A 24636-nucleotide genomic window follows, 5' to 3' on the forward strand; every position below is an offset into this window, starting at 1 on the left:
CCCACTTGGGCCTGAGTTGTTATATCAAGTATCAACGCAAGTTCTCCGTCTTTTCTCCCAGCAGTGCCTGGCCCTATCCATACCTGTCTTTAGAGAAACTGATGCTTTTTTCAGATGGAAAACTGGAGAGGGAAAAGAGGAGGGACAACCTCAAAACCTTAGCAAAGGCGCTTATATTATGCAGACTGTTCTAGTGTTCCCTCAAGCAGAGAAGTCACAGGCTGTAGTAGACTCAGTGGACCTGTTTGAGTAGGAGTCTCGTCACATAAGAATTTGAACTTCTGCAGTGTTTAGAATTTATGTTCAATTTTTTTTTAATTAAAAAACTTCCATGGGCTCCATTTTGTGTTCTTCTGTACTTCTTCACTATTTATACTATTCAGATATTCTATCCTCTGTAAGGATGTTTAGAGTATAAAACAATTATAATGTATAATTTTACATTTTTTCTGACTAGCATAAATTGCCACTATAGGCGTGCTTAAATATTTTCAATAGCATTTATGCTAGTTTCTCTTATAAATTCTACGTTAGGCTAAGTGACAGTTAAGTTTTTGCAAGCCTACTTTGTCTAGATGAGTATGCATGAAAAGAGAAGGGCTCTTATGCTGGAATCACATCTAACACAAATCAACAAAGTTTTATTAATGCCAGCAAATCTTTTGGAGGTTATGATAGGTCAAGGAAAAGGATGAACCCAAGAATGGAATCTGAATTAATTGTGTTATATGTTTAATGCAGGGGCATTTCGCTTGCATGTAAAATACTGTATTTTGAGGGAGTAAATTTTTCACTGTAGAAATTTGAATTTGACAGTGAATATTTGTAGGTTTTTTTTTTTTTTTCAGAATAGCTCCATGTCAAAGTGCTGGGAAGGGAATGGGGTTGTTGGGTTCAGCAATTGTCAAATAAGATGTACGATTCAAAAATAATAGACTGAAGTAGTTTCTGCTAGACTCTCTCTCTCTCTCTCTCTCTCTCTCTCTCTCTCTCTCTCTCTCTCTCTCTCTCTCTCTGTGTGTGTGTGTGTGTGTGTGTGTGTGTGTGTGTGTGTGTGTAAATCCTTTATTTTGGGGAACATGAAAGCTAAATCAAAAAACACGAATTTATGCTAATCCAGTCCACACGACAGAAATTCAGGTGCATTCTGGTTGGTCATGCATGTGGTGGAATGGCCAATTTATTTCTTCATCTAACAGTCATGGCAATTTTCAGCATATACAATGGAAGTCATAATTTTTTGAATTAATGCTGTGGCTTAAAAATTAATCTGGCCACAAGATGGAGCAATCTGTTTCTAGAACAATATGAAGCCAGAAGAATTAAAAAAAAACACAACTTCCCATCATGCACTAAAAACGGGTGGCTCAATGGGGCAATCAGTTGACGATATCCCTGTATGGCTAGCAGATGCATGCTTTGCATTTATCATGTCCTCCTGAATTTCTCGGATTTTGGATGGTTTGAATTATAACCAACTCCTACTTAGTTCTCGGGTTGCTGTTTGTTTAGATTTGTAACATGCTATGTTCTGAAAGACTTGTACTTGTAACAGCACTATGGACTTCACTAAGGAGAACTTCCTGGTGGATTTTCCCCTATATTTTTATTACATAATCATTTAAGCACATTTGTAGGGGTTGGAAATTAAGGGGCCTGATGGCTCAGTTTGTACCTGACCTGCTACTGCAAGATAAGGAATATATGAATGCTATCTCCTGATTATCTGTTTCTTACATTTAGATCCTGCTTCTCTCTGCAGAGATCAGCATAGTTTTGAGAGACGACAGAGAAAAGAAACTAGCAATTGTAATGGGAACCCAGGGAAAAAGAGATGTAACTGAGACAAAACACATATAGGGATAGATTAATGGGTTCCGAGACTAGTTTGCTGCAATGTTTGGTCACTGATTAGTTAGTGGAGTGTTCCTTGCTGCGGGAAGTCTTGGCACAGTTATACTACTTTACTATTGTGTTTTCCTTTAGTTTTCTCATCAGATTCTGCTTATTCAGCATAGCTGGAAGAAAGGAATTCTAACCCTGGACTCTAAGATTAATGAAGCAGAACAATAAAACAAACAACTACAGGTGACCTAGTAGTTATATTACAGAGGTGTCTTCCTGTGTCGAGCTATTAACCCCTACCCAATTGCTCCCCCAAATTCTCCTCCATATATGTTGATCTGATATATTATTTGATCTTCTCTGACTATACAAATATTTGCTATCTATCTGTAATGGATTTCAATATTTGACCTTTGAGAATATTTGGTAGCTAGCGTGCAAAGGTAGTAGGCATTTAACAGCATTGGGCAGTTGCCATACAATAATATTAGCTGACAGTATTTAGAAGATTACGTGCAATGGTGTTTAGTATTTGATAGTTTTGAGAGTCTCTATTTGAGGCTTACGAGGATCAAAAGCTACCAGGAAATTCCAAAAAGTCTAATTTGGAGGTAAGATTGCCCATTTAGCATTTGAATTCAGCATTCGGAATGTTGGTAAATGTTGAATATTTTTAAAGATCTGTTTCTGCCCTACTCTATCTGCTCACTGAAGGCAGGAGAAGATTCCACCAATTACTAAGTAGCAATCTAAAAGGTAAATTGAAACTAATGTTGAGTTGGCAACCTTCAGTCTCGAAAGACTATGGTATCGCGCTCTGAAAGTTAGTTCTGGAACAGCGTCTAGTGTGACTGAAAAGAAACTAATGTAGCAATTCAGGATATCCACAAAAGGTTTGTAATTGGTTAAGTCTCTGTCTTTAATATGGTGCTTTTGTGCACTCCCTAGCAAGTTGTTAATAATTAATAATAATGGGAAATCAAATTTTTAAAATGCCCTATTTGGGGACAGGGAGCAGCAAAAGGATGCAAAAATAACTTTGATTCTCATGGATCTCTAAACTGAGGGCACAATCCTAACCAGGTCTACTCAGAAGTAAGTCCTATTTTGTTCAATGGGGCTTACTCTCAGGAAAGTGTGGTTGGGATTGCAGCCTGAATTAGAGATATTTCACTCTCTGATGTTTTTCTCATTTTTGTTTTCATTTGTTGTTTTTATAGTCCTTTCAAAATTATCATTATTTCTGGCTTGGGACCAAGACAAATGAAACTAAAACTGATGTGGATATTCTGGCAATCTGGTTGAATGGTGTACAATGAACTTTTTGTCTGTGGCATGTTGGTTTTAGGCAGCTACTTTGTTGGGCTTAACATGTTTTTCGATGTTGGTTAGCTGATGTCGACGATAAGCTTTTGTTGACTCTTGGTTATATTGGTGAAGAGGACGAGTTAAATGCATTCAGTCTCTTGCAGATCAGGGCATTCCTGAGAACTTGTAATATGCCTCTTATCGCTGCAAGAATAATCCTCTACATCACCACCAGTATGACAGATTATGCATTGGTGAAATCTGTTCTCCACCGGCTTGTATGTGTATTCATTTTCAGTGTAACAGCTTGTCCTGCATAGAGTTATTTTGAATACAACATTACTAGAAAAACCTGGTGCCCTCTAATATACTTTACCACCTGTTCAAAGTGAACCAAGTATGTGAAATCATAATCACACTTGAAGGCTAAAGAGATGTGAGGAAACAGAAGAGATGGGAAACTGAAGCAATTTCATGTGTTCCCTTGAACGAACCAGATAACTCTTGGCTCAAGGCTTCTGTAATAACACATTTAAAATATTGTGGTCTGTTATATGCAAGTGTAATTCAACCATGAAGCCAGTAATTCACCCATGTAGTCCAGATATGTCCTGTGGGCTATCCATTCCCCTACCCCATCATTTTAAAGGTCTGCACACAGACTGGTCCAAGAGGCTTCTACTTGAAAACTAAACGTATGTATGTGGAAGCAGGTGCCATAGGCTCAGTGGAACCTAATTCCAAATTCCAAACACGTTAACCGAAGTTCACCACCCAAGACTTGAAGGCCTTTGGATTAGAACAGTGATTTTTCAACCTTTTTCATTTCATGGCACACTGACAAGGCACTAAAATTGTCAAGGCACACATTTTTTTTGACAACTGACACCACACTGTCACATCTCCCAGTGGCCTTACTAACAAATAATCCTCCCCCAAATTCCCGTGGCACACCTGCAGACCATCTGCGGCACACCAGTGTGCCATGGCACAGTGGTTGAAAATGGCTGGATTAAAATGTGACCTGCATGTGGATTTTTAGACATTGGTTTATGGGGAAATTCACTGCTCTGTAGCTGAAGCTAGCTGATCAGTCAAGCCAAAGTTACTGTTTAATGAAGTGAAGAAACATGAAAATGTACATTTGAATATCCTGTTGCATGCTTGGTACTCTTAGCTTTAAGCATCCGTTGTTAGTGAATCTCTAAATTATTACCTATTGTTCATGAATTTGGAGTTAGGTGAGTAATTGTATAACATGTTGGCATTTTGTGAAACCAGATTCCAACCAATGTTTGAACAGAGGTGGTTAAGCCGATGGAATGAGGTCAGGAATGCCAAAATGAATTCAGCATTGGTGAGCCAAATTATGTGAAGTAGGAATTTAGGTGAAGAAGGAATTTCTCAAAAAGTCCAAGTAGTAGGTTAATCTAAAGGGGCAGGTTCATCGTTTAGACTTTTGTATTGCACTTTGTTCGGTTAAGCAATAATTATTTAAAAGATTGTTTGAAAGATTTTGCAGCAGAAAGAGCAACACTTAAAAATAATCACATAATCTCACCACCCCCCACCCCCACTCAAACTCCACTGTCATCTTTCAGGACTGTAATTTCCCCAGGCAAAAGCATGGATGACATTGTCTTGGAGAAGGGCAAATCCCCCCTCTAAGCACCCCCCCCCCCACAAGTTAAGCAGAAGTGTAAAGAAAGGAAAACTTCTAATGCAAGACAGATTGCCTGAAATTGTCACACTCCTAAATTAAAGCAGAATGGAGAAATTCCTCCAGTGCTCCTCTCCAGTGCTCTGAGGAAGGGGCAAAGCAGGATAAGGAAGCTTCCAGAAAAGTAACGAGAAATGTGAAGGAGAAAAAAGTGAGGAAGACTGGGTTTTTCAGCTGTTGATTCTTTCGACTTGACCACAATAACCATGAAACTAAGCAGTTGTGATTGTAACTGGGGGGTGGGTGCGTGGGCATTATATTATTAATGCATTCAATAGATCTTGTCAAGCTGTGTTTTTATTGTTCTTGATGTTCAAAAGATGTTTTTTGTTCTTGATGTACCTGATTTGTGCCCTTGTCTCCCTGCAGTTATTACGTTACAATTTTCACTGTGGCTTGTAATCTTGCTGCTGGCAGCTTAAATGAAATAGTGTGTATTTTTTTTTCTCTCCACTAATTCTTCTTGTAGGAATTTGACTTACAGATATAGCAGATATTTTAAACTTTTGTAAGTTCAGATGGACACATCATATTGCAGCGTCCAAGAGAGATAATGGCTTGAAAATATGACTCTGTAAAAATGGGTTTTTCTTCTGCAAAGAGGCTTTTTAAAAATAGTTACAACAAATGCCTTTGCTCATATGGAGCTGGTATATTTTGAAGGCGAATAGTCTGGGGGAATATACAAAATGTTGGAGAGTCTATTCCCCCTCCAATCCAAGTTGCTTTTTTGCTTAACCAAAACCACTGGAGAGCCCATCATTGATCTCCCATCATCTTTGTATGGTTGGGCTCTTAAATAGTCCCTGTGACTTTGAAAATGTAACATCTGACTTCAGTCTAGCTGTTCTTTAGATAGAAACATAGGCCTGTATTAAACTTCTGCTTATCATGATAGGAAAAGCCCTGTTTATTGTTTGGCTTTTTCAAGCATGTGTTCTTGGTGAAGGCCCATATTTGATTAACCCTTGTTAAGGCAGCAGCTTGTGCTTGATCCTTTCTACAGGAAGAACAGCAACCTAGATTAGGCCTTGCAAAGACCCTGATGAATGGCTTTTTTGGGCATTTTCTCGATTTAGCACACACAGAGTAAGCAACTGAAAGAAAGTACAGTGTGTTTTGCATGTTTGAGTGGGGGGAGGTTAAGTGGCAATGAGATTTGAATGGCAAGCCATTGATTCCAGCTCTCAGGCTTCCTTTCCATCACATCAGTTGTCGTTATTTTATGTGGCGTGCCATTTCCACACAGCGCAGAAGGGAATGTTGGCTCTGATCTTTAACACATGTGAAAAACATGGCTAGAGAGGAAAGTAGTTGGAAAACGTATTAAGACTTTGCAACTCATGTTTGCTTGCTTTTGTACTCTCCTAACCACTTTTAATTCCATTGTATATTTGTGGAAGCTCACCTTTCCCTTCTGAAATAAACAAGACAAAGGATAGAATCCACCAAGAAACTCCTGCACAACTTCATTCATTTAAGTGCATTTTTGCAGAGGAGAACTTCCTGGTGGAATGTACTCCTTCTGTGCAAACCCTGTTGAAATGAATAAGAACAGTAAAAGAGAGTTTTTTTGTTTTTTTTTAAACCTAGTTCTTAATAGCCCAATCCTGAGCTGCCCGGTGTGTGGGGCTGCAGCGGCGCCAAAAATGGCTGCTGCCACATCGTGTGCTCCAGATAGCCGCTGCCAGCTCCTAAGGAGAGGGAGACTTTCACCCCCTTCCCTGGGTAAAGCGAGAAGCCCCACAATGGGGCTACTCTATTCTATGTTGACCGAAAGGTTGGTGTAGAATCAAGAGCCTTCTTCCATAAAATCTGGCCTGTCCTCTTCGGTCATCAGGAAGGCCCTGTTGGTTGTGCCGCCATTGAGAGAGGTGAGGGTGGCCAGAGGTGGCCAGAAACAGGGCTTTCTCGGTGGTGGCTCCTGTATTGTGGAATTCCCTCCCCTTTGAGGTTCGAACAGCTCCTTCTTTGTTCACCTTCTGGCCTGGCCTGAAGACTTTCTTATTTCATAAAGCATTTGATTGATAGAGAACATGATGGCTGCTTTTTAATAACTTCTTAAATAACTGCTTTTATACTGCTCATTTTATTGCTGCTGGCCTTGCTGTTTTACTACTTATTTTATTATTGTATTTTATAATTTTATGTTTTTATGTATTCTATGTCTTTTAATTGTTGTTAGCCGCCTTGGGTGCCCTTTGGGCAGAAAGGTGGATTACAAGTCTAATAAATAATAATAATAATAATAATAAATAATAAGAACATGTTGGGTGGCGAGCCCGACATAGAGGCTCTGGATCCCTTCTGCCCCGCTCCCACCTCCCCTGGAATGCTTCCTCCCTGGCCTCTCCCCCTCCCCATAATGCCTCCTCCCCACTTCCCCCCACGCGCCACCTACCTCTCCACTGCTTGGTGGTCAGTGCAACCGGTGGTCGCCTGGCACTAGCCCAGCGCTAGTGCTAGCACCGGCAGAGCACTGGTACTAGGGCCCGGAAAAGTGCCTTACGGCAAGTTTACAACAGTGTGCGCTGGCGCACTGAGCTCAGGATTGGGCTCTAAGTCCATAGCTTAAACTGAGTCCAATCTTAAAAATAAACAACCAGAACTGGCAAAATAGTTTAAAAAGTCACAGATTTCATTGGATTGCAAAGAATAATAACAACACACAACAGTGGCAACACTAGAGTTCGCGTCACCCGGTGTGGGATGCCAGCGTGTCGCCCCCCATGCAGTGGGCCGGGCAACACCCCAGGTGGTGGGTGTGGTGATGTACCATTACTCCGACCACACTGGTTTTTGGGCTGTACCTTTTGATAGAACAAAGACAGAACACATTCTGCATGAAATTACACATTGATTGATATATAACATGATGATATTATTCCTCCAAACTGTGATTTTGTCACCCTCCCAGGGTGTCAACTTACTAACAACTTATTGCAGCAGTTCTCAAACCTTTAGCACTGGGACCCACTTTTTAGAATGGCAATCTGTCTAAGACCCACCAGAAGTGATGTCATGGTGGAAGTGACATCATCAGGCAAATTAAAATAAATAAGTATAAATAATTAAAGTAAAACAAATAATTAAATAAGCAGAAACCAGCCCTTTTCCACCAAGTGAATTTCCTCTGTAGCCTGCCTGCAATAACAACCCCCCCCTCCAAAACCAGTAAGGTTTTCAGCCCTACCCAGTGCCCAGTTCAATTTAAGAACTTCTGTTTAAACCAGATCACTGTCAGGATCCACCTGGCTTTGCATGTCTCAAAAAGGTTCACCTTATCAGCTGAAGCCTCTGTTTTGATCCTTTTTAGTGTGGGGGGGGGGTTGCCTTCTGGAGCACTTGTTTAGCTGCAAGTGCATAGGATCAGGACCATTCTGGTAGCCTTGTACTCTCCTTCACCTGATCTTCCACACCAGCCAAAGCACATGTGGTGCCTTGCTTACTCATGAGTTGCTTACTCATGAGTAAATGCGACCATGAGGCTTAGTTTTGCTCTCCTTAGGGCTCAATACATTCATCTGCTTGGAGGGAGGGACTTCCTTCTCAGGTGCTTTTGGGGGCTGCATTCAATGGATCAGGACCATTCAGATGTTGTTGGATTCCTCTGAGCCTGCCCTTTCCGACGGACTAAGGCATGTTTGCCTACTTGCGAGTAAACGCGCGATACGGCTCACTTTCACTTTCCATAGGGATCCATGCATTTTTTGTGTTCTGGTTTTTTGACCATAACTTTCGGTAAAAGGAGATATGTCACTCTGGTTTTTTGTATTGCATTCCACTTGAAATTCCACAACCAACAGTATATAATATGATGGGGTTACTCCTAACCACTGCGATTTTAGTGCGTCACCCCCCCCAGTGTGCGTCACCCAGTGTGGCACCCCCCCACACACACATCCCTTGCGAAGCCACTGACACACAATAACAATGGAATTTAAAAGTTGTATTTTTGGTTTGAGTCTTCAGGACATGTAAAGCTATTAGACAGAGTTATTTCTCCATATGAGATGGTAAAACTTTAAAAATGGCAATATTTAAATTATCATGCTTTGGACATATCTGGGAGTACTATGATGGTATGATACAATTTGGGAAATGTTTTGTGGCACATTGATGTGTTGAGAATGATCTGCGGGTGTGCTGTGGGAGTTTGGGGGGGATCAATTATTAGTAGGGCCATTGGGAGATGTGAGCCCCCCACCTGCTGTGCAGTGTGCCTTTTCAGTTGTAAAAAACCTGATCTGACCTGTGCCTTGACAATCTTAGCGCCTTGTCAGTGTGCCATGGGTTGAAAAAGGTTGAACATCGTTGTGCTGGTGCATGGACAACAGGATATGAGAGAAGCTTCACACCGTCCTGCTATCTGACAGAAGTATTCATATAAGTAGAAAGATTTGTTTACCCCTCTCCCCTCCTCTGAACACATGTGACTTTTAGTAAAAGCAACAAGGCAATTAAACATCTTTAATGGAGTGAGGGCCCAATCCTATCTCATTTTTCAGTGCCAGTGCAGCTGTGCCAATGGGGCATGCACAAATGGGGGGAACATTTGTTCCCTTTCCATGGGACTGCATTATGGCTGCACCGGTGCTGGATAGGACTGGGTTCTCAGTCCCCTCCTTTCATAACATGCTTCTTTTGGTCAAGCCTATGCTGGCCTAGTTATAATCTGCAATTCAGGATCTATTATTATTATCCAAAGTACATGAAACACAGTTGTAAACTGGTGTTGAGTGATTGATACAAGTCTCAGCCTGAGTCCTAAATATCAACTAGGTATTGGCGCAGTATGTATGATGTTCCTAAAAGTGCAGATTTTTTGCAGATCTGATGGTGTTATTTCAGTAAACTGCAGTTGTTTAAAGTAGTTTGCAAAACTTTTTGAGATGGTTCAGAGTGCCAGTTCGGTATGTTTTGTCCAGAGTCTCATGATTTCAATGGCCAGGTCTTGGTATTTTGTCATTTTTTCCAACTCTTTTTCATCAATTCTGGCATCTCCAGGAACTGTGATATCGATTAGCCAGACATTCTGCTTTTCTATTATTGATATATCCGGTGTATTATGTTTGAGGTGTCAGTCTGTTTGAAATTTAAAATCCCACAGGATCTTGACTTGTTCGTTCTCCAGCACCTTCTCAACCTGATGTTCCCAAACACTTTTCAATGCTGGCAGATTGTACTTTTTACATAACGACCAATGGATTACTTTTGCAACTCTGTCGTGCCTGACTTTGTAATCCGTCAGTGCGATCTTACGGCACTCGCATATCAGATGAGACACAGTCTCATCTTTTTCCTGGCAAAGTCTGCACTTAGGGTTTTCACCTGCTTTCAGGATTTTACCCTTCATAGCATTTGTTTGCAGTGCCTGTTCTTGCGTGGGAAAAATCAGCAGTTTCTTTCTTGATGGTACCCAGTTTCAGTCATGTCCACGTCAAGTTGGTATCACTTTTTCCTTCTTTTTTTTTCAGATGTTGCCCATGTAATGGTTTACTTTTCCAGCTACTCATCCTCTTTTCAAATTGCTGCTTTTTATATTCAGCTTTTGTTTCTGTCGTTTTTAAAATGTTCTCCATTTTTACAGCCTTCAATAGTTTTTCTGTGCTTTTGTTTTCATAATCATTCAGACCTCTTTTTTCTTCTTCCACTACCTGTTGTACTTGTAGAAGTCCACAACCTCCAGTTTTATGTGGTAGATATAATCTATCTATGTCCCTTTTTGGATACAATGAATGTTCATTAATTTTCATGTTTTACAACTTTTCTAATTCACTGAGCCCAATCAATTATTCCAGTTGGGCAACAAAGAATAACAAACATATAAGCACCAAATAACTTTATCTCAGATCATGAAAGAACATAATATGTCAGCAGTAACTGTTACCCTGCACATGCCTGATCTTGTCTGATCTTGGAAGCTAAGCAGGGTCAGGCCTGGTTAGTACTTGGATGGGAGACCGCCTGGGAATACCGGGTGCTGTAGGCTTATACCATAGTCTTTCGAGACTGAAGGTTGCCAACCAACCAGGAAACAGGAGCAGCATTGAAGTAATGGTAATAGTAATAATAGGAGAGGGTATCATCACAAAAAAAAATTTCTATATTGTGATGGTTGTGTCATACTTAAAAGACTGGAACAAGTTAAAAACTAAACCAAACCAGGATGTTTCATCACTAGGGCCCTCTCATACAGAATGAATAGGCAATACACTCTATAAATGGCAAATGTATCATCTTGATGAGCTGGGGAATATAGACGAGTGCTATGAATTATTTCGTTTGAATCAGATTAGGCAGTCATGGAGTGAGGGGTAGTATCAGAAAGCCTACATACCAAGTTGAGCCTTGAATCATTTGTACTGGTGGCCATGATAGTAATAAATACCATGAGAGGGTTGGCACGAGGGGGAGTCCTGGGGGCCTACTGCAGGTGCTTAGGGCCTCATGCAACCTGGTGCTAGCATTAATACAGTGCAAAGATACTGCCTCTTTCCAGCCCAGTAATTGGACAAATATTCAATTAGATGTTAATACTCCGAGAGCCCAATCCTATCCAACCCTATACAACCTTTCAGCACCAGTGTTGCTCTAATGCAGTCCCAAAGTAAGAAATGCTCCCTTACCTTGAGGAGGCTTCTGTGACTGCCCCCCCTCCCCCATGCAGTGTGCATCTTGTTGTACCAGTGCTGGAAAGCTGGATAGGTTTGGGCTGGGAGAGTTGAGTCTGAGAGAGAATCTGAGAAAATAATCCAACAGCATTGTTGAGGAATACTCTTCCGATGATACTCATGCCTCCCAACAATCAGATATTGCCTACTGTAAAGTTTGGAGTAGAGACTTTGAAAGAGAAATGTCCATTGAAGTATGGAAATATATCTGAAAAGCAAGTAGACTCTCACCACTACCATTTAGTTGAAAATGACCACAACATTTTTAAAAGGCTATGTATTTTTCTATGGAGAATTAAGTAGATTTCTAAATTAGATGGGTCAGGCCTTGTGGCGCTAACAAAGCAGGTATGCTGCATATGTGGTAGTCCTGTATGATAGAAAGGAATTTAAAAGCAAGATAGATGGAAAGGAATTCTAGAAGCAAGTGATATGTGTAATTTTATAGATAATTGACATAAATATACCTATGAGATTACTTGTAGTGCCAGCCACTATAGTGAACAGGTACTGAAATCAAGGCTGAAAACAAGCTGATTGTCATCTGTGAAGGCCCATGTGTGCAGTTTGGGGATGTTTGTTGATCAGGGTTGTCACTGGAAGCTGAGGTTGCCTTTGTGGCATGAAGTACTTTTCCCCAGCTTAGGCTGATGTGTGCAGGTTTTTGAGTCCAGAAAGAGCATTGTCACAATAACTGCCCTGCTAGCATATGGACTAGATTACGGTATTGTGCTCTGTATAGGGTGTCCTCTGGAGATCGTTCAAAGGCAGCTCAAACATGACAGCTCAAAGCAAGGCTGCTGGCTATGGCCAGGCTCTGGGAACAGAACAGTACCAGGATTGCTCCAGCTTCTGGTCTGTTTCCAGGCACAATTCACTGTACTGGGGTTTAAAGACCTACATGGCTTGGAACCACCAGGATCTCTCAAAGATTTGATGCTTCCTCACCACCTTACCTGTCTGCTAAAATTACCTTCAGAGGCCCTCCTCCAGCTGCCTCTGTTGGCTGAGATGTGGGAACTGGTGGCTGGAGAGACAGCCACCTCAGTGCTATAAGGCTTCCCCTGGGGTGGCAACAGTTCTGCCTAGCACTATTCTCTTATCTTTGTGTTACCAGAAAAAGACTTTAAAATTGTTTTCCTAAGGCTTTTAATAAATTTTAAGTGCATTTGCTTACTGATCTTATTCTGTTTTATTATACTAATACTGTATACTTCTCCAGGTATATATTAAAAATTAATATATAGATTTAGGGAAGGGAGAATGAATTTGATCAGCATATTTTTCAGTTTTTCAGGAATTTGTAAAGCAGTATATGATTTATTATGGAAAGGACCAATTTCAGAGAAGAAACTGCTCAGAGGAGTTTGTTTAAATTGCATATTGGATAAATAGAAAATTGACTTTCTGATAAGTGCTGTTTTCTCCCCTCCTTTATTGGTATTTATATTTTAGTTGGCATTAGTACATTTGCTTTTTGTCTGTAATAATTTTATATATAATACATAAATCATCATCATCATCATCATCATCATCATCATCATCATCATCAATGACAATACCAGTTCTATAAAACTATTAAAATCCATGGAAAATATCAATAACACTAAAATCCCAAATCTGCCCAAATGCCTGCCAGAATGAATACATTTTGCTAACCTTCCAAAGATCAGTAAAGATGATGCATGAAAGGCATCTCTGTGATGGACATTTTGTAATTGTGATGTCACCATGAAAAAATTATTTGTTTAGAGCCAATATAGGTGCTGTAGTAAGCTATGTTCTTAGTTGTTGCCGGTTGGCTGCAGATTCAAACAGATGTCCTACACATTGGATGTTGCTTTCTTTATTAAAAAAAATATTAGAGCTAATTAGTTATTTTTGGCTACTCTTACTCTCTAACTTCAGCCTAGGCATTCAGTTCTAGGCATTGGGCAATTTTGCTTTGTACATATTCATATCAATTTGCACACACAATTAAGACAATGTTATTTTTATTCCAACTTTGGGAGAACTGGCAATTCGAGGCTTGTCCATGTGGCTGGATTCTTAGACTATGGAAGAATAAAAGAGGGTTGAAGTGGTTTGGTTGTTTAAGAACTCTGGGCTGGCTGTGATCTTGAACTGCTCTGGTTTATTTATTCTTTGACTGATTATACAGTAGCCAGAAGAGTTTTCCATATAACCCTCATCACCATTGCATTTGATTTCATTGCATTAATTTTGGCCCCAATGTCACGGTGTAATAAAATGGACAGTTACTTTATGCATTGCAGAATCGATCCTGATTCAAAGCAAGGGTTCCTGAAGGTGATCTGGCAAATTGTTCTATAGGGAGGCTTAGTGCTTACTGTGGTGACAAACCTGTAACTGGACTGTATCACTGTAGACTTCAGGTAGCGACACCAGTGATTAAATACACTTCCACAAATAAACACATCCCCGCACACAGAAACCTAGCACTTCAGGGACAAGCATAGCCTTGAACTCTTTTCCTGGATCCTGATGTCCAGATCTATGTGAAGGGCCCCGACATGCCAGTTTTCTCTACATAGGGAATGTTTCTGTTTTTGCGTATAGATAACCGCCTAATCTGAATACCAACTCATTAGCAGTGAAAAAAACAGAGATGCAAACACAGGGACCTGCCACAAACCACGAGGCCAACTCTGACCCCATATTTGTTCAGGAAACAGGACCTAATAACAGTGGTATCACTAGGGTTTGTGTCACCTGGTGCTGGAGGCCAGGTGGACCTCCTCCCATGCAGTGGGGGGGGGGGCAACAGATGGTGGGCGTGGTGATGTACTATCACCCCCCACTGGTTTTTTGGTTATAACTTTTGATAGACTAGACATATTTCATTGCGGTTTGTTTCATTGCATTCTGCATGCAGTTACACATCGATTGATACATGATGGTATTATTCAAAAATACAAAGATTTTAAAAATGTTGGCGAGTAGTTGTGCCATCCCTTAGTGATGCCAGTAATACCAAATACATGGATACAGATGTATGCTTTTCTCTAGAGAACCGTGCCCGTATGCAGTTTACATATGACAAATAAGTCGGCCTCTATGCAAAAGAATGAATGGACATAGATCTGATATCAAAAATTGTAATATCCAGAAACCAGAAAACTTCAGGGCCCAATCCTATTCAGTGCGCACTGGCTCACCACCGGTGCGTACTGTCGCAAACGTGCTATAAGGCACATTTGCGGGCCCTAGTGCCAATGGAGTGCCGGTGCTAGCCCAGTACTGGCCGGTGCTGGGCTAGTGCTGGTGGAGCACCAGTGCTCCACTACTCGGCGGTTGTGTGGACTGCAGGGCAGCAGAGTGGTAGGTGGGGTATGGGGGGAGGCAGGGAGGAGGCGTTCTGGGGCGAGAGAAGCCTGAGAGAGGGCGGGCAGAAGGCGTGATGGGGTAGGGAGCAGGGTGGGATGGAGGTGGGACACGTGGAGCTTTACTCCACTGGATCCTGAGCATCCATGTTGGGCTGGCCACCCGACATGGAGGCTCTAAATTCTATGCTGACCCTCAACAGAAGTCCCCTTCTCCTGAGGCTACCTGGGGCACGCTGGATTCAGCGGCAGCCATTTTCAGCACTGCAGCAGCCCCGCATACCAGGCAGCTCAGGACTGGACTTTCAATCTCCCAAGACGTTCTGTTGAGGACCATAAAGTGACCGTTCTCCAACAAAATCACTTGAAAGTGAGATTAGGCTGAGAAGAAGTTGAATTAGAACTGATGTAACACCATGAGAAGGAAAGGTCTTAATTGAGACAGAAGATGGTTATCGCACTGCAGCTTTCAATAAGCTAGTCTTGTTTGGAGAGGTTGTTCTCACCGATTGTGGATTGATGTTGTGCTTGCAATGAATACTTTGGAGCGTGTTATGAGATTAATCTTGCTTCACTTCCTCTCGCAGTGGACGCTGCTGTTTTCACTTTTATTCTACACCCGTATCTATATATAACTGCCAACTTAGAATTTTTCCTTCATGCAGCTGCTGAAGTGGATTGTAGCCCATGAAATCTTATGTTGAAATAAATGCGTATGTCTTTAAAGTGTCCCAAGACTCTTTGTTGTTTTAACTTCCCCCGGAGCCTCTCCAACAAAAACACAAAACAAAAACCCCAGGGACCAATTTAGCCTCCCTCACTCCCTAATTGTCACCTTGTCCTTTTTCCTCTGACCACGTGTCATGAAATTGGCACGAGAAGGAGCCAGCCTGATGGCAACTTTGAGTGATACTACGTCTTGGGTTATTTTCTGATTCAGTTTGACTCATTAAGGAATGAGTGTTCCTTGTGAAATTAATAAGCAGGAGAGGGAACATTGGGGGAAAAAAAGAATCATGCTGACTACACTGCAGCAGAATGAGTGGACCAGTTAAAGAAGTCTTCAGAGACTGGCATTCCCCGAATTGGACTACTAAGAACACAATTAAAGCTGAACTGCTAAGAGCAGCATTAGGAATCCAGGAATCACAAAGCCCTGCTTGTGAAGAGATTGCTCAGCTGCTGGCATAGCCTAATGGGAGCATATTCTCCTTCTTTAACAGTAAGGATCCTGGGAATGATTGGCAAATGACTATCTGTAGCTAGAGAGCAATTTATACGGAAAGCCCAGGGATGTTGTCTCCTCTGTGAACATCCTTGGGAACTCTACAAATGGGAGACTGGAACTGGCTCTTTCTCAAGGAGTGAAAGGAGTGATACTCTTAGGGCAATTTTTGTAAGAGAAATGGCACAGAGGACCTCCCTCCCCTCACACCATGACCTTGATCTGATCAATGCCCCTCCCCATTGTAGCTACTTACACCTTTCTGAAAAAATGGAGGTGATCCGGTTGTAGATCACCTTCTGTCTTGTCGGTTTGCACCATGACTTAGAAGAATGTGTTCCTCGTCACTTTCCAAGATACCTTGATGCCACCTTCAAATGAGCATCTGCTCAGGATCTGTTGAGGGTCACCCTCTCCATTCTCAGGGGCCTAGTTTTGTGTGTGTGTGTGGGGGGGGGTAAGGAACTGCCTTGTGCTTTGGACTAGAAAGGAAGAAAAGGCAGAGCCTGTGGCCATAGGTGTTGTGGAAGTGTAGCTGGATTGCTGGTGTTTTATATGCTAGGGCACTGAAACTTCAAGAGAGTAAATTTTTAAGAAACAGGATGGGTCTAGTTCTTACTGAAATAAACCAGCTTTGTATACACTTTTCAGGAGCAGCCAATAACAACAGCAATAAAATTATTTTTAAATAATAATAAATAATAATAATAAAACTTTATTTTTATCCCGCCCTTCTCCCTAACGGGACCCAGGGCGGCTAACAACATATTAAAAAACAATAGATTTTAAAAACATTAATACAAACAGATAAAAACATTTAAAAACACACTACAGGGCCATAAAAACAGTAGTCAGATTAAAAGAGTAAAAGAGCAGATCACCGAGGAATCAAGCCTGTAAAACTAAAAGATGTATAAAAAAGTTAAGAAGGCCAGAAATCAGAAGGCTTGTTTAAACAACAGTGTTTTCAGGCCTCGCCGAAAGCTCTCAAGAGAGGGAGCCATTCTCAAGTCAAGGGGAAGGGAGTTCCATAATGTTGGTGCCACTACCGAGAAGGCCCTATTTCTTGCAGCTGCCCCCCGGACCTCCTTGGGTGGCGGCACTTGCAAAAAGGCCTTCTCTGATGACCTGAGATGGCGAGCCGGATTGTACGGGAGTAGGCGGTCTCTAAGATATCCTGGCCCAGAGCAGTATAGGGCTTTAAAGGTCAAAACCAGCACCTTGAATTGGGCCCGGAAACGAATGGGCAGCCAATGTAGCCCCCGGAGAAGCGGGCTGACAGAGTCAAACCGCCTGGCTCTGGTGACCACACGGGCCGCCGCATTCTGTACTAATTGTAGTTTCTGAACCGTCTTCAGGGGCAGCCCCACATAGAGCGCGTTACAGTAATCTAACCTCGATGTCACCGTGGCATGGATCACCGTGGCCAGGTCTGCACGATCCAAGTACGGTCGCAGCTGGCGCACCAGCCGAAGCTGAGCAAAGGCCCCCCTAGCCACAGCCGCCACCTGGGAATGCAGGAGCAGCTGCGAATCCAGGAGGACCCCCAAGCTGCGAACCTGCTCCTTCAGAGGGAGTGCAACCCCATTCAGAGCAAGTCGATAATCCAGCACCTGCATCGAGGATTTCCGAACCAGGAGAGCCTCTGTCTTATCTGGATTTAATTTCAGCTTGTTAGCCCCCATCCAGATCCTCACTGCTTCCAGACAGCACTCCAGGCCCTCAACCGCCACCCTGGAGTCTGGAGGAAAGGAGAGATAGAGCTGGGTGTCATCAGCATATTGATGACACCTCACTCCAAACCCCCGGATGACCTCTCCCAGCGGATTGATGTAGATATTAAATAGCATGGGGGACAGAATTGAACCCTGCGGCACCCCGCACCTCAAGGGCCAGGGTGTCGAACAGGCATCCCCCAGCACCACCATCTGGGACCGACCCTCCAAGTAGGAGCGGAACCACCGCAAAACAGTGCCTCCAACTCCCAACTCGGCCAATCGGCCCAGAAGGATACCATGGTCGATGGTATCGAAAGCCGCCGAGAGGTCCAGCAGGACCAACAGGGACGCACTCCCCCTGTCCAGTCCCCGGCGTAGGTCATCCACCAAGGCGACCAAGGCAGTTTCCGTCCCAAAGCCCGGTCTGAAACCAGATTGAAAAGGATCCAGATAATCCGCTTCATCCAAGACCCTCTGGAGTTGGGCCGCCACCACCCGCTCAGTTACCTTGCCCAGAAACGGGATGTTGGAGACTGGCCGATAGTTATTCAATGCAGTGGAATCCAGGGAGGGCTTCTTCAGGAGGGGGCGAACCACTGCCCGCTTCAAGGCGAGCGGCAATGTCCCCTCCATCAAAGAAGAGTTGACCACCCTCCCCGTCCACTCAGCCAGTCCCCCCCGGGCCGCTCTAATCAGCCAAGCTGGGCAAGGGTCAAACAGGCAGGCAGACGGCCTCACACTCCAAAGGAGTCTGTCCACATTTTTATTATTACTGCTACTATTATTAATACTACTACTATGAATAATATTTAGAAAGCACTTTTCAACAAAAAGTAGTTCACAGTGCTATTTACATAGCCAAATAAGGGCCCAATCCTATCCAATTTTCCAGTGCATTTTCCCAGTGCATTTCCAATTTTCCAGTGGGGCATGCACTGCATCCTGTGGTGTGGAGGCAGCCACAGAGGCCTCCTCAAGTTATGGGAACATTTGTTCCCTTACTTGGGGGCTGCATTGGGGCTGCATCAGAGCTGGAAAGTTGGACAGGATTGGTCCCTAAATCAATAAATGGTTCCCTGCCCCACAATCTACCAAATCTACAAAGGGCTCATAATCTACTAATTTTTTAAAAAATCATCTAAAAATAATACATTGTCTTTGTGCTATGTTTTTACTGCCATAGGAAGCATCATTTGGATTTTCTGTCCAGGCACCCAAATGTCTTGACCTGCTTCTGGGCTGTAGCAAGATGTTAGAACTCTTAGAATTCCACAGATATTTGTTGGCAAACCAACAGCTTCAGGGGGACAGGCTGTTTTCATTTACCCAAGCCTTGCCCTGTGCTCCTTGAATGCTCCTGGCAGTGGCTTGCATGTATTCAACACTTTCATGAGTCACTTTTTTCCATATTAAAAAATGTCTGTTGCTAGGTTAAATTTATACCACGTGTAGTGTTACATGCCATTAAACTTATACTGCGTGCGATGGTGAAGGATGGCTTTAAATGTTTTCAGTAGAATTAACCTGTATTGGGCTTACACACCTGTGGAATCGAAAGGGGAACTGTTGAAGCGAAGACTTAAATCATGAAGCAAGAAGGCAGTCATGCCCAGGAAATCATCATGCTACAGTACAGCAAATTGATGACCCACTTGGTTTACAGTGTTGATGCTTCGTTATTATTTTCTGTTGTTACCTGGTGGTTCTTGGGTTGGACCAAGAAATTACAGCGCCTCAAGCAGAAGATGCAAATGGAATCTTTCACCCCTCTCCAGCAGGCACATTTGTGGCATAGCCTGGGCATCTGGCACCCAGGGCAAATAGCAGTGCAATCCTATCTTGCGCTGGAGCAGGCCGGTGCTATAGCCAGCACAAGATAAGTGCCCAAAGTGGCTCAGCCAGAGGCAAGGGGAAACTCTTCCCCTTACCCCTGGGTAAGCCACTGAAACCCCAAAGTGTCTCCTTGAACTTGCACCACCTCCAGAGGTGGCATAAGTCAGAGGAGAGCAGAGCAGCTTGCAGCTGCTCCACAATGCTCGGGGAGCAGGGTTGGCATCTGGCATAACAGCTGGGTCCCAGCCCCGCCTCCAGTTTCCTGCCCGCTCTGGGACCACCCTCCACCCGCCCTGGATCACCTCCCTCATGCCTCCTCCCTGCCCTCCCCAGAGCCCTGCATCGGCCGAGCTCAGCCAACGCAACCTGCCTGGGGCAAGCCAGCGCAGAGGTTGGATGCAGCCGCCATGCTCCAGTGCACCTCTGCGCACTGACACGGCTTGCTCCTGAGGAGGCATAAACATGCTTTACAGCAAGTTTGTGACCCTCCTGGGCCGGCACAAGGGACATGTGCTGGCCCAGGGCAAGTTTAGGATTGTGCCCTCATTATTTTAACACTCCCATGCAATCATACGATCCCTGCCCCTCAGAAGACTTCCTGGAGACCTTGAAAGGCATTTCTGGTTTTCAGCAAAAGGTCCAGTTGTTTGTCCCCTACAGTTCCCAGTTAGATGCCTCCTAGAGTTCAGCAAGAAGGGCTTAGTGTTTGTCAAGTGTGGAATCACCCTTGACTTCTGGATCTCCAGCTGTTCCAATAGGCACGGGACTGTCAAATTAGAATCTGTTTACATTCCTGGCACCCAAGGAGATTAAATACAGGATTTGGAATTTGCATTTTGCTTTCATCCATTCAATTGCAGCGGGACAGTCCGGCTTGTTCAAGGGAGTCCAGTGTATGTTTGATATTGGATGGACAGAATCACAATTTCCTCTTTCAAATTCATTGTGAACTTGATATTGATAGACTTTTCCCTTTCCTCTCCCTGCTGTGCGACCTTCCAGCTCAGTACTTTGAAGCGTCTTCAGTGTTTATCCACTTTTTCCTGCAAATTATGGCTAACCCCTGTTGCTGCACCTTTTTTTAAGGCAAGTCAAAATGAATTTCTTGAGGCTCCCATTGGAAATATTGTTACAATATATTATTCTGTGTATTTTAAACAACACTTGCCCTTTTGCACTCGCCCTTCTGGAAAAGTCCAGGGACTGCCTGTAGTAGGTGACAGAAAAATACAATCATTGTTGCTTTATTTATCATTTGGTTGGACTTTCTGTGAAAAACCAAGAAAGAGCCTTAAATGTAACATAACTATATTTGCTATGTCCTGCTCAACCTTTCCCTACTCCTTTTGCAACATTTACTATCACATAGTCTTGTGGTGTGCAAGGGTTATTAGTGCTGATTGTTCAGTGCCTGTGACATCTGAACCCCTAGCAAAGTCAATCTGTACCTATAGATTCTTTTGTAATTTTTCCTTGGTTTTCAAATTTTCCAGCAACTAATTCCCTGCTGTCTCACTCATGCAGGAAATGCTTAGCTAGCTCTTTAAAAGAAAGAGCACTTACCAAGCGGTCTCCAGTTGCCCTCCTATGCTTCTCCACCATTTGGTTGACCATTTGCATTTTCTCCACTTTTTTGTTTCCTTTTAGGCATCTCAGATATTGAAACACTGGAAAAGGAAGTAGTTCTTCATTGCATCAATTTGGGTGGAGGTGGGGGGTTACTGGAGCAAAGTACCAAGTACTTTGCTCAAGGCCTGCTCCGGAACTCCCATAGCTCCTACTGCTCATTTCCTGATGGCACACTGGGATGTGACCATCAGAATGGAGTTTTCAGGGAGTGGTCCAGCAGGGTGAGCCTTCTAATGGGGGGCAATGGACCCTTGGCTGATGTCATACATCACATATCTTGCAGTTAATTAATGGAATTCACCAGGGATGGGAAAACCCAGCGTGGCTTGACTCAAGTCGAGTCTAGGGTCACCACCCTCTTGCGACTCGACTCAAAAACAAGTCATAGTGGGGGCACTTTCTGAGTTGCCTTTTTGCGACTCTAAAGAACTCGAGTTGCCCCCTTTAAAAAAAAGCAGGGCTGCTGCCTGTGTGTGTGTGTGTGTGTGTGTGTTGGAGGTCTCTTTAAACTCTCCCCTGATGTCCCTGCCCATCTGTAAACAGGGCAGGAGGGGTGGCAGAGACTTCGAGAGAGCCAGGAGAGAAGCAGCAAGAGGGAGGAGGGGTCACGCACAGCAACTGGGAGGTTTACCAGAATGACCCAGTCCTTTGCAGCTGTACTCAGAAGTAATGCCACTGTAGCCAATCATTCAATGAGCTTGCTGAAGCCATGCCATGAATTTCTCTGGGATGGCTAGGAACCGCCGCCCCTCCCACCTTATCCCCTCATTAGTTCAGGGAAAAACCTCCATCCCTGGGCATCTGCAGCCAATCATAAGGCAAGAATGCCCTTACTGCCCTCCCTCAGTCAAAGAAAATATCAGACGCCCATCCTTTGTCCAGTGACCACTGGTTCTTTCAGAAATTGGCAAAAGAGCTTTCTCTTGCCTCCCTCGCCCTCCCTGGGCTTCTGCAGCCAATTGTAAGGCAAGAACCCTTTCAGCTCCTCCTCCGTCTCTCCTCCAGCCAAAGAAAGTATCATAATGCCCATACTTTGTCTAATGATCATTGGTTCCTTCCTTCTCCAGCCAATCATAAGGCAAGAACCCCCTTTGGCTCCTCCTTCTGCCGTACCTCAGCCAAAATAATCAGGTGCCCATCCTTTGTCCAATAGTAATTGGTTCCTTCCATGCTATCAAGAGATGGGCAAAAGAGCTCACTCCTGCTTTCCCCCTCCTGCTCTGATGCATTAATCCTTCCCTACCTCCTGGCTGGAATTTCCCCGCTGCTCACCCGGTCTGAATGATGGCTTCATGAGGTTTTTAACCCCTGCTAACTGGTTAAGAGGCACTTTTTCAAGTGGGTGCTCCTCTTTTATTTAGCAGGGGGAGAGCAACTGGCCCACCTCACCCCAGCAATGTCTTTTCTAGTGGCTATCTGTTGGTGTTGCATCTTTTTAGATTGTGAGCCCTTTTGGGATAGGGAGCCATTAGATATTTGATTTTCTCTGTAAACCGCTTTGTGAACTTTTTGTTGAAAAGCGGTATATAAATACTGTTGTTGTTGTTGTTGTTGTTTTTCATGCTGCGAAAACAGTAAGCAAGCTCACCCAGACATGGGCAGACTCGAGTCTGCATGTGTGGGGACGAACGCTGAGTCAGGGAGGCCCTTAACTCGAGTGTTTTCCGAGTCTTCCACTTTGTTTTGCGCGACTCACAAGATCACAAGTCAGTGAAAAATGCACATTTTCGCAACTCGAGTCCGAGTCACCTGACTCGAATTCCGATCCCTAGAATTCACTGCCATGAGATACGGTGATAGTCATTTGCTTTAGACAGCATGAAAAAGGGCCTTCTCACTCATTGTAACAGTGAGAAAGTCAGTATATAAATACTGTATAATGATAATACCAACATCTGACACATCCATAGACGTTAGATCTACAGTATCACCCCCCAGTAGCCTTGATAGCAGTGTACCTCTGAATACCAGCTGCTAGAGAACAAATGTTGGAGTGGGGGCTGTGCTTTGAGTGGAAAACAGGGTGCTGACCTCGATAGACCTTTGATCAGGTGCGGCAGGGCCTTCTTATGAAAAAAAAAAAACTGGCTTGTGGTGCCACTGTCTAGCAGTAACATACTCCACTATGGAGTTCCATTGGTTCTGTTTTTAAGTCTGGATAGTGAAATAAATCTGTTGTCTTTTCAAAATAGGAGATTGTTTGTCCCGGCATGTCATTTGGTCTGGCACTGCTAGCAGCTTCAGGCCTTGCAAAGTGTGCAGTGACTGAATTCCCCCCGTTTCACCTCCCCTTGTGCCAGGGGTGGAGCACGGTCCAATTGGGCGCCCACCATCTTCTCCTCCCTCCCTCATCTTCCAGAGGGAGCCTAGCTGAGAGAATGCTCTTGGCTGAGCTCCATCTCTTGGTCCACTCCTTGCTGGCTCTCTTGGCTGTCTGAGAGCATGAGCAAGTGTCTGCAGTGAGCCAAGAAGAGGCAGTTGACTGGGAACGTGCTTTGGCCAGGCTCCCTCTTTCAGCTGGCCAGCTACTTGCTCAATCTCTTGGCCAGGGGGAAGCAGCCAATGGCCATCTGGAGGAGGCAGTCCACTCCTCTCTCCAGCCTGCTGCCCAAAGGGGCTGCTTCACCCCACCACATGAATGGGTTGGCCTTAAGCACTTTTGGAAGAAAGTAAAGAACTTGTCAGATCATGTGCTGGACAAGGGTTTTATGTAGGCACATTTGCAAGAGACAGGCACGACAGTGCAGCATTCCTGGAATTGGTCAAGATGACCATCAGGCCTTGTGTTCATCAGAAGTGGAGCACCTTCTGTGGAGTACCAAAGTATTCTTCCTCTCTCGTAGTATATCAATACACATTGCTGGCTTAGAACGTCTTCTCACGTTGCATTTTCAAGTTTACACCTAAGAAAGTTTAAGATAACACTTAAATGTATGAATACGAGCTACAGGTGCTTTCAACACAGATACCCTCAACATCAAGGAGTGCAGCTTAACAATGGCTCCCTGTTGAATGTAAATGTAGCAGCAAAGCTTGGTGTGTTGTTGAATAATGTTTGAAACAGCGAGATGATAGAACAACAACTTCTGTGTTAACCGAAGAAGTCGATGGTGTTTAGTGCAACATACTTTCAGGAAGTGCAATTAGGAGCGCAATCTTATCTCCACTTTTAACCATGATTTTTTTAAATCAAGAGTGAAAAACTAAAAGCGAGGTTAGAATCACTACTTTCTTTTTTCCAGAAGCGAAAAGGATTAAGGGCATGTTGCCTAATTTTGAAAAAAAATTCCTGGTATTTGGTCCTCTTTGAATAAATGGTCTTGTTCTGAAAGGTCTTGTT

At 43.5% G+C, this 24636-nt stretch overlaps 1 protein-coding gene and 1 pseudogene across 1 annotated transcript in view; both read left to right on the forward strand.

Moving 5' to 3' along the window:
• TBX15 (T-box transcription factor 15) overlaps positions 1-24636 on the forward strand; it is a 100432-nt gene that overhangs the window by 14352 nt on the left and 61444 nt on the right. The window lies entirely within an intron of this gene.
• On the forward strand, positions 10746-10865 carry LOC136642355 (5S ribosomal RNA; annotated as a pseudogene).

Source organism: Tiliqua scincoides, chromosome 2 (genome assembly GCF_035046505.1).
Source record: "Tiliqua scincoides isolate rTilSci1 chromosome 2, rTilSci1.hap2, whole genome shotgun sequence".
Taxonomy (NCBI): Eukaryota; Metazoa; Chordata; class Lepidosauria; order Squamata; family Scincidae; genus Tiliqua; species Tiliqua scincoides.